The sequence below is a fragment of the Physeter macrocephalus genome, chromosome 1, assembly GCF_002837175.3.
Source record: "Physeter macrocephalus isolate SW-GA chromosome 1, ASM283717v5, whole genome shotgun sequence".
Taxonomy (NCBI): Eukaryota; Metazoa; Chordata; class Mammalia; order Artiodactyla; family Physeteridae; genus Physeter; species Physeter macrocephalus.
Window position 1 is genome coordinate 140975002 of NC_041214.2, and position 10959 is coordinate 140985960.

The following is a 10959-nucleotide window of genomic DNA, read 5'->3' on the forward strand; positions in this document are numbered from 1 at the left end:
GGCACGAACCCGCGTTCCCTGCATCGGCAGGCGGACTCTCAACCACTGTGCCACCAGGGAAGCCCTACCTACAGTTTCTAAAGGGAGGGGGCACTCCACACCATAGAGGTTCTCACAGTGAAGTACCAGGGTCAATAAGGAGGCAGAAGGAATGGCATGAAAATGTAGGCAAGAGCTTTTATTGTGGTTTCCATGGGAAGAAATGGGTGAAGGAGAGTAAGCAGGTTTAGGATTGGCTAATTTGAATCATTTCAGTGGGCTCTGGGGTGTGAGGGTTGTCCTCAGTTGTCTGGTAGCTGGTCCTGGGGTGGTTGGGGTAGAGGAATATTGGCCAGGAGTTTAGGACCCTGAGGGAGGAGGTGAGGGTAAGGATGTGGCTCTGAATGGATTGTTTGACATGAAACTCATGCTTCCTGGTGATATCTCAAAGAATTGACTAGCCCAGAAAGGGGTCGGCTCCCCAGGATCAGTAAGTCCCCAGATATGAAAATATCAGAATAAAAAGACATGCTTAATACAAAGAGACGGCAAACATGGGAGAAAATCCAGGAGGATCTGATCTCCTGGAAGCCAAAGATGAGATTTTTTTCAAGAGCAAGAGATCAACACTGGTAGATGTTGCTTAGGGTCAGAAATGATAAGGACCAGTACAGTTGTATTAACTTTAGCAACAGGCGAGTGATTTTGACCTGATGAGATCACTATTTAGAATCTTAGAAAGTAATTCTGATTTCTGAGGACTGGGAAATGAAAAAGTAGAAAGAGTGAGCATGGGCTATATCAACTTTGGAATTCTAGCTATGTGAGCGAGGGAAGAGATTGTTAGCCAGAAAGACTGGCCATGTACAAGAAAGTGTTTTTTAATTTGTTCATTACATTTTAAATTTAATTTTTAGAAGACAAAGATGTAACCATATATAAACGCTTAAGGGAAGGAAGATACATGTGGAGAGTGAGAGGTTAAATACACATAAAGGAAATAATTGATTTTCCCCTGAAAATATGGGAAGCAAGGAATGAAGAGCATGGACAGAAAAATGAACTTTCTGCAGCTCAAGGGGAAAATGATTCTTTCTAATAGGAAATAAGAAAGAAAGAGCAAGTGAGGATTCATATAAATTTGTAACTTTGGGAATAGGTGGTTGAGGGAGCTCTCTTCTGATAATTTCTATTTTATTTTTACATTTTTTTTTTTTGTAAGAGGTAGATGAGCTCATCTGATAGGAATAAGGTAGGAGAAAAAATGGATTTGAAATTCAAGGAGAATTCAGAAAGTTGGAAATAGCTCTGTGGAGACTGGGAGAGAAAGCCAATTAGAAAAATACATTCTAAAAAGGGTGAGGTGGAGGATTATTTAAAATATGCAGTGAATATATTTGGAATTTTATTGTAAGATTTTTCTGCCTCTTAAATGATAAAAATAAGTGTACTGAAAGCATGTTCCTAAAGGAAGCAGTGCATAAGAGTTTCTCTCTTGAGAACTTCGTGGAAAAGATTATATAGTTCTATAGGAATGGGTGTGGGTAATGAAGAATATAGGATAGAGCTGACAGGCATTTCCTCGAGATAAATCTTAAAAACTGACAAAATGGGCTTCCCTGGTGGCGCAGCGGTTGCGCGTCCGCCTGCCGATGCAGGGGAACCGGGTTCGCGCCCCGGTCTGGGAGGATCCCACATGCCGCGGAGCGGCCGGAGCCTGTCCTCCGCAACGGGAGAGGCCACGGCAGAGAATATGTAACTTCATATCAAACGGAAGAAGTTAGAAGTTTCTTTGAAACTGCACATCATATATCTACATTTGTGATTATTCAGTTCTATAAGTTGATTTTTTTATCCAGTTATACCTGTCATGATGGGTTGCTTTCAGGGCACACATAAAAAAGGGAAGGAAAATGAATATCCAAACCAAATTAGCAGTAGTCAAATTTAGCAAGTTTGATGCATTCTACCCAAAATTGATCAAAGGATTGTGATATGTTTGCAAAAGGCTTACTTACAGTTTTACATAAAATGTAATAGACACAAGTTACAGTTTCTCCATTCTCCTAAGTCTTTCCTCTCCCAGATGTTAAAGTTAAGGGAGGGATGAGAGCTTAGAGCTCTAAAGAAAGGCATTAGTGCATGGTCTTTGAAAATAGCTGCTGTTTTAATGGCCACTTCCCTTTGAGAAATCAATAACTACAATGCAAACCCTCAATCTTTTCCAAGTACAGTTTAGGGATTTCTAGCTTTTGCAAATTGAATTAAGAAAACATTAAGACACCAGCTTGGTGCTGTAAAGATGCTAAGATGACAAACCACAGAGAAACTAACTATCAAAGTGTGGAGACAAAGGAGTATATATAACACACAATGACTACTACAATTTGGCCTGAAAACATAGCAATTCAAAACATGAGCTCTAGAGTTAGATATGTCCATATGGCTCATGGTAGGTTATTTATACTTCATAAATCTCAGACTTCTTTTCCAAAAAATGAGTGGGATAGCACTTACTTCACCATGTGGAATACCACTAAATGAAATGTGTCTAATGTGTTTATTACAGTGCCATTAACAAATAGCAAGAGAAGCAGTGTGTAAAAATATTGAACCAGACTAGAGGCAGTGGGGTACAGAAAGAAAAGGTATCTTCTTCCTCAAGTCCTACTTTCAGCTAAGGCTTAGTACAAAATCTGAGTCACATCCAACAGCAACAACAAAAAAGAATTCCGGAAAAATATCAGTTTTAAAGTTGGTGTCAGCATCACATATTGAAAAATAAATTCCCTGATGTGGTCATCCCTCTGAGAGAGGCTTTCCATTTTGGGAGCTACATACATTAGATTTTGCTATCAGCAAATCCCCTGCCTCCAAACATCTAAATTACATCAGCTATAATCTGATTTCTCTGAATCTACTTTAACAGCAACAAAAACTATGTTTCCCTCTTCAGTGCTTATTTCACTACCATGACAAATACCAATGGAAAAAAAATAATAGTCTCTTGGATTTAGCCTCAAACTTTATAACACTGCTCTTGCGGTTCATGACCTAGTATGAAATTCATGAATATAATTTCACCCACAAATACATCCGTCACCTCAACAAAGCATCCCTTCCAAATGAACCCGCCTGGGTCAAAAACACAAAATAAAAAGGAATATTTAGCTTCAGCTATTCCCTTCTAAACTCCCTTGAATATATCTCAAACAACTTTTTTTTTTTTTTTTTTTTTTTTTTTTTTTTTGCGGTACGCAGGCTTCTCGCTGTTGTGGCCTCTCGCGTTGCGGAGCACAGGCTCCGGACGTGCAGGCTCAGCGTCCATGGCTCATGGGCCCAGCCGCTCCACGGCGTGTGGGATCTTCCCGGACCGGGTCACGAACCCGTGTCCCCCGCATCGGCAGGCAGACTCTCAACCACTGCGCCACCAGGGAAGCCCGCTCTCAATTTTAAGAACACTTATATGGAAACGTAACAGCAATTTACAATTAAGCCGAGAATGACTTGTTAATATTAGCCTATTTTCTCAGTCAGTTTTAAGGGCACACACAAACTTTCTGAGTGTAATGGGTCCAAATAAGCATGCATAATTAATATTTAGTAAGCATCTATATGTTTCTAAAACTATTCTCAAAGCCACTTCGTTCAGGTAATCATTATTATTCCCATCTTACTGTTGAGGAAATGCATCTAAGGTCACACAAACATCAGTGAAAAATCTAGGTCCTACTCTGACCCCAAACCTCAGGCTTTTGCTTCATCATGATACCACTTAAAATGAGAGAAATTAGGAAACCTCTGACTCAGTATTTCTATGGTGAGCTTTATAAACTTTCTATGAGGTGTATGTACAAAACAAGAAGCCTCAGAAAGATACAGAACTCAATCCTACCTTCAGCCTATACCCTCATGTAATACTTTGTCATGTAGCAGAACCAAAGACCTGTTATCAGAATAAAAGACAAATGTGATGATATTGAAATTAATAATATAAAAAATGGTTATATTTATGTGGAGGCAGAAATTGTGTGTGTTCTTTAATAAAATTAGCAAGCTGCATAAATATATGATGATAATATCATTTTTTTGCAAAATGTCATATATTTGTGGCTGTAAGATGCTCAACATCGCTGATTATTAGATAACTGCCAATCAAGACTACAACGAGGTATAACCTCACAGTGGTCACAATGGACATCATTAAAAAGTCTACAAACTACCAAATGCTGGAGAGGGTGTGGAGAAAAGGGAACCCTCTTACACTGTTTGTGGGAATGTAAATTGGTGCAGGCACTATGGAAAACAGTATGGAAGTTCCTCAAAAAACTAAAAATAGAGTTGCCATATGATCTAGAAATTCCACCCCTGGATATATATCCAGACAAAACTATAGTTCAAAGAAGATACATGAACCCCTATGTTCATAGCAGCGCTATTCACAATAGCCAAGACATGGAAACAACCTAAATGCCCATCAACAGATGAATGCATAAAGAAGATGTGGTACCTATATACTACTCAGCCATAAAAAAGAATGAAATAATGAAGGAATGAATAATGCCATTTGCAGCAACATGGATGGACCTAGAGGTTATCTTACTAAGTGAAGTAAGTCAGAAAGAGAAAGACAAATACCATACGATATCACTTATATGTGGAATCTAAAATATGATGCAAATGAACTTATCTATGAAACAGACTCACAGACATAGAGAACAGACATGTGGTTCCTAAAGAGGAGAGTCCTATTGTATAGCACAGGAACAATATTCAATATCTTGTGATATTTTGGATATATTTAATAATAATGCCCATTACCAGTGGAGATGAGGTATCGTAATACACTCTGCCTAAATTTTTGATCTCATCGTCTATACCTGCCCAGAGAACATTGGAAAACTACTGTCTTTGTAGTCAGAAAACTTCAGGGTTCTTTTAATCTTAAAATTTAGAAAATTATTCACATTGCTCCTGTGACTATTAACTAAAGTATATAAAATTGTTTGATGTACAATATTTACTTAACAGGTACATGTTAATTCATTTGTTTTATCACTCATTCATTCACCTAAGCATTTCCAACATGCAAATCTGACAAATATTCATTACCATTTGTCACACACACAGAATTATTTCTATACCAAACTTAAAAGAATTGAATGTAACATCTTAAATATCTCATCTAAATTTATTAATTTATGATTGTACTAGACTTCCCAAAGGTAAGCATAAAAGATTTTAGAACTTCTGCACTGATTATGTTAATCAATGTTCTTATCAAATGGTAAAACAAGCTTTCCTATTTTTTTTATGAACAACACTTATAGGAAATTCAATATCTCATGAGAATGTGACTTTACAGAGGTGTTACAAGCAACTGTAGGGCCAACTTGTACACTTGTACACTCACAATGTCCATCAGTATAGAGTGAAGGGACGCGAAAGCAAGAAACCCAAGTACTGGTTGCTAGGAAATATGCATCTGGAGACCATACAGATAAACAGAAAGGAGCATGAAAAGGTAAACCTGGAAGTCTTTGTGGCAGAGTAAGCTACTAACACCTATCAACAATGGTGAATGAGCTACTTGGGCCTAATTTCTTGCTGGTGAAAAAAAAAGTAACTGCATAAAAATATTAGGAATATCTGCTTAAAGGGATCAAAGAACTAACAAGCTCATGAAAAAGTATTCGTTCAGAATGTAAGAGAGGGCAGAAGTTGAGGAAGTGTAGTCAGTGGTTCTGAGTCCCTCATGGAGTTACAGGGAGGTATTGAACTCAAGTTCAGCGTAGGGGTGAGAGGTGATACTAGTGAGTCCTAGTAAATACCAAAGGTATGTTTACAGAAAAGGAAATTGATCTTTCAAGGTCAGAGATTTAAGAAGGAAAAAGAACAATGAAAAGAGCTAATGTGTGGGTAAATGTGAATGAACATGGCATGATGTTTAGCTGGGTTTAGTTGGGACTAAACTACATTAAAATAATAGCATATAGTAGGAAGAGACAAACAGCATTAAACTAGTCTGTGTTTCTTTTATTTTCCAAGAGAATGATAAAAGTACCAATTAATACAACACTGGATTGCAATTTGAAAATAAGTGAATAGAAAAAGATTAATTATGTAAATGGTGTCTATATGCACCTTAAATATAGTTTCCTAATATATAATGCAAAATGTGAAAAGACTATAAAGAGAAATCAATGAAACAAAAATCATAGTAAAAGAACATCTATCTCAATAACTAATAGAAAGTTAGTAAGAACATAGAAAATTTGAACAACTTGATTGGCAATCTTTCTCTAATGGATATACAGAGAATATCATTCCTAAATGTAGGGTATATATTAGTTGCAAGAAAATTTGAAACATTTAAAAATTTGACTCTATTTGGGGCACATAGAAATCTCTGTAAATTTCAAAGAACCTACATCATATAAAGTAATTTTTCCACCACAATTAACGTAAGTTAAATTTAGTAAAAACAGAAAACAAAACTGAACAGAAAGTTAAAATATTTGTATATTTGGAAATTTAAAAAAGATTATTTGTAAGTAACACATATATCAAAGAAAATATTACAATTATCACTAGAAAGTGGTTTGAATTGAATAATAATACATACCATAAATTGTGGAATGCCCCTGAAACTGTATTTAGAAGAAAATACATATTTTTTTAACATCTTTATTAGAGTATAATTGCTTTACAATGGTATGTTAGTTTCTGCTTTATAACATAGCGAATCAGCTTTACATTTACATATATCCCCATATCTCCTCCTTCTTGCAACTCCCTCCCACCCTCCCTATCCCGCCCCTCTAGGTGGTCATAAAACACCAATCTGATCTCCCTGTGTTATGCAGCTGCTTCCCACTAGCTATTTTACGTTTGGTAGTGTATATGTCAGTGCTACTCTCTCACTTCGTCCCAGCTTAGCCTTCCCCCTCCCCGTATCCTCAAGTCCATTCTCTATGTCAGTGTCTTTATTCCTGTCCTGGCTCTAGGTTCTTCATGACCTTTTTTTTTTGTTTGTTTGTTTTAGATTCCATATATATGTTAACATATGGTATTTGTTTTTCTCTTTCTGACTTACTTCACTCTGTATGACAGACTCTAGGTCCATCCACCTCACTACAAATAACTCAATTTCATTTCTTGTTATGGCTGAGTAATATTCCATCATATATATGTGCCCCATCTTCTTTATCCATTCATCTGTTGATGGACACTTAGGTTTCTTCCATGTCCTGGTTATTTTAAATAGAGCTGCAATGAACATTGTGGTACATGACTCTTTTTGAATTATGGTTTTCTCAGGGTACCTGCCCAATAGTGGGATTGCTGGGTCGTGTGGTAATTCTATAATTAGTTTTTTAAGGAACCTCCATACTGTTCTCCATAGTGTCTGTATCAATTTACATTCCCACCAACAGTGCAAGAGGGTTCCCTTTTCTCTACACTCTCTCCAGCATTTATTGTTTGTAGACCTTTTATGATGGCCATTCTGACTGGTGTGAGATGACACCTCATTGTAGTTTTGATTTGCATTTATCTCATGATTAGTAATGTTGAGCATCCTTTCATGTGTTTGTTGGCAATCTGTATTTATTTTTGTTTTTATTTCCATTTCTCTAAAGATGGTTCAAAAAGGATTGTTGTGATTTATGTCATACTGTGTTCTGCCTATGTTTTCCTCTAAGAGTTTTATAGTGCCTGACCTTACATTGAGGTCTTTAATCCATTTTGAGTTTATTTTTTGTGTGTGGTGTTAGGGAGTGTTCTAATTTCCATATTTCTATTGTTGTGCCAGTACCATACTCTCTTATTACAGCTTTGTAGTATAGTCTGAAGTCTGGGAGTCTGATTCCTCCAGGTCTGTTTTTCTTTCTCAAGATTGCTTTGGCTTTGAGGTCTTTTGTGTTTCCATACAAATTGTGAAATTTTTTGTTCTAGTTCTGTATAAAATGTCATTGGTAGTTTGATAGGGATTGCATTGAACCTGTAGATTGCTTTGGGTAGTATAGTCATTTTCACAAGGTTGATTCTTCCAATCAAAGAACACGGTATATCTCTCCACCTGTTTGTATCATCTTTAATTTCTTTCATCAGTGTCTTATAGTTTTCTGCATACAGGTCTTTTGTCTCCTTAGGTAGGTTTATTTTTAGGTATTTTATTATTTTTGTGGCAATGGTAATTGGGAGTTTTTCCTTAATTTCTCTTTCAGATTTTTCATCACTAGTGTATAGGAATGCAAGAGATTTCTGTGTATTAATTTTGTATCCTGCTCCTTTACCAAATTCATTGATTAGCTCTGACAATTTTCTGTTAACATCTTTAGGATTCTCTATGTATAGTATCATGTCATCTGCAAACAGTGATAGCTTTACTTTTTCTTTTCTGATTTGGATTCCTTTTATTTCTTTTCCTTCTCTGATTGCTGTCCCTAAAACTTCCAAAACTATGTTGAATAATAGTTGTGAGAGTGGACAACATTGTCGTGTTCCTGATCTTAGAGGAAATGGTTTCAGTTTTTCACATTTGAGAATGATGTTGTCTGTGGGTTTGTCATATATGACCTTTATTATGTTGAGGAAAGTTCCCTCTATGCTTACTTTCTGGAGGGTTTTTATCATAAATTGGTTTTGAATTTTGTCAAAATATTTTTCTGTGTCTATTGAGATGATCATATGGTATTTCTCCCTCAATTTGATAATATGGCTTATCACATTGATTGATTTGCATATATTGAGGAATCCTTGCATTCCTGGAATAAACCCCACTTGATCATGGTGTATGATCCTTTTAATGTGCTGTTGAATTCTGTTTGCTAGTATTTTATTGAGGATTTTTGCATGTATGTTCATCAGTGATATTGGCCTGTAGTGTTCTTTCTTTGTGACATCTTTGTCTGGTTTTGGTATCATGGTGATGGTGACCTCGTAGAATGTGTTTGGGAGTGTTCCTCCCTCTGCTATAGTTTGGAAGAGTTTGAGAAGGATAGGTCTTAGCTCTTCTCTAAATATTTGATAGAATTTGCCTATGAAGCCATCTGGTCCTGGGCTTTTGTTTGTTGAACGATTTTTAATCACAGTCTCAATGTCAGTGCTTGTGATTGGTCTGTTTATATTTTCTATTTCCTCCTTGTTCACTCTTGGAAGGTTGGCCTTTAGTTGCTTGTAGTAATCTCTTATGAGCCTTCATATTTCTTCAGAGTTAGTTGTTACTTCTCCTTTTTCATTTCTAATTCTGTTGATTTGAGTCTTCTCCCTTTTTTTCTTGATGAGTCTGGCTAATGGTTTACCAATTTTGTTTATCTTCTCAAAGAACCAGCTTTTATTGATCTTTGATCTTTGCTCTTGTTTCCTTCATTTTCTTTCATTTATTTCTGATCTGAGCTTTATGATTTCTTTCTTTCTGCTAACTTTGTGGATTTTTGTTCTTCTTTTCTAATTGCTTTAGGTGTAAGTTTAGGTTTTTTATTTGAGATGTTCCTTGTTTCTTGAGGTAAGATTGTTTTGCTATAATCTTCCCTTTTAGAACTTTTGCTGCATCCCGTAGGTTTTCAGTCGTCATGTTTTCATTGTCATTTTTTCCTAAGTATTTTTTGATTTCCTCTTTCTCCTTGTTCACTCTTGGAAGGTTGGCCTTTAGTTGCTTGTAGTAATCTCTTATGAGCCTTCATATTTCTTCAGAGTTAGTTGTTACTTCTCCTTTTTCATTTCTAATTCTGTTGATTTGAGTCTTCTCCCTTTTTTTCTTGATGAGTCTGGCTAATGGTTTACCAATTTTGTTTATCTTCTCAAAGAACCAGCTTTTATTGATCTTTGATCTTTGCTCTTGTTTCCTTCATTTTCTTTCATTTATTTCTGATCTGAGGTTTATGATTTCTTTCTTTCTGCTAACGTTGTGGATTTTTGTTCTTCTTTTCTAATTGCTTTAGGTGTAAGTTTAGGTTTTTTATTTGAGATGTTCCTTGTTTCTTGAGGTAAGATTGTTTTGCTATAATCTTCCCTTTTAGAACTTTTGCTGCATCCCGTAGGTTTTCAGTCGTCATGTTTTCATTGTCATTTTTTCCTAAGTATTTTTTGATTTCCTCTTTGCTTTCTTCAGTGATCTCTTGGTTATTAAATAGTGTATTGTTTAGCCCCTTGGTGCTGGTATTTTTTACAGAATTTTTCCTGTAATTGATATCTAGTCTCATAGCATTGTGGTCAGAAAAGATACTTGTGCGATTTAAAGTTTCTTAAATGTACCAAGTCTTGATGTGTGACCCAAGATATGATCTATCCTGGAGAATGCCACATCCAGTGGTGTGTTTTTTGGTGTCTGTGACCTTATTATGATTTTAGGCAGCTTCTCTGCTAATCGTTGGGATTGTGTTCCTGTCTTGCCAGTTGTTTGGCATAGGGTGTCCAGCACTGTAGCTTGCTGCTTGTTGAGTGGAACTGGGTGTTTGCGTTGAGATGGAAATCTCTGGGAGAGCTTTTGCCATTTGGTATTACATGGAGTTGGGAGGTCTCTGGTGGAGCAATGTCTTGAAATTGGCTCTTCCATCTGAGGCACAGGGCTGACACCTGGCTGGAGCACCAAGACTTTGTTAGCCACACGGCTCAGAAGAAAAGGGAGACAAAAAGAAAGAAAAAAGAAAATAAAAAGAAATAGTTATTAAAATAATTTTTTAATTATTAAAAACTAAAAAGTAATAAAAAGAAGAAAAAGGAAAGAATGAAGTGAGCAACCAAACCAAAAAATAAATCCACCAATGATAAAAAGCACTAAAAACTATATTAAAGAAAAAAAAAACGCACAGACAAAACCCTAGGACAAATGGTAAAAGCAAAGCTATACAGACAAAGTCACCCAAAGAAGCATACACATACACGCTCATAAAAAGAGAAAAAGAAAAAAAAAAAAAATCTATGTATAAAAAGAAAAAACAAGGAAAGAAACAAACCAATCATTAACAAATCTACCAG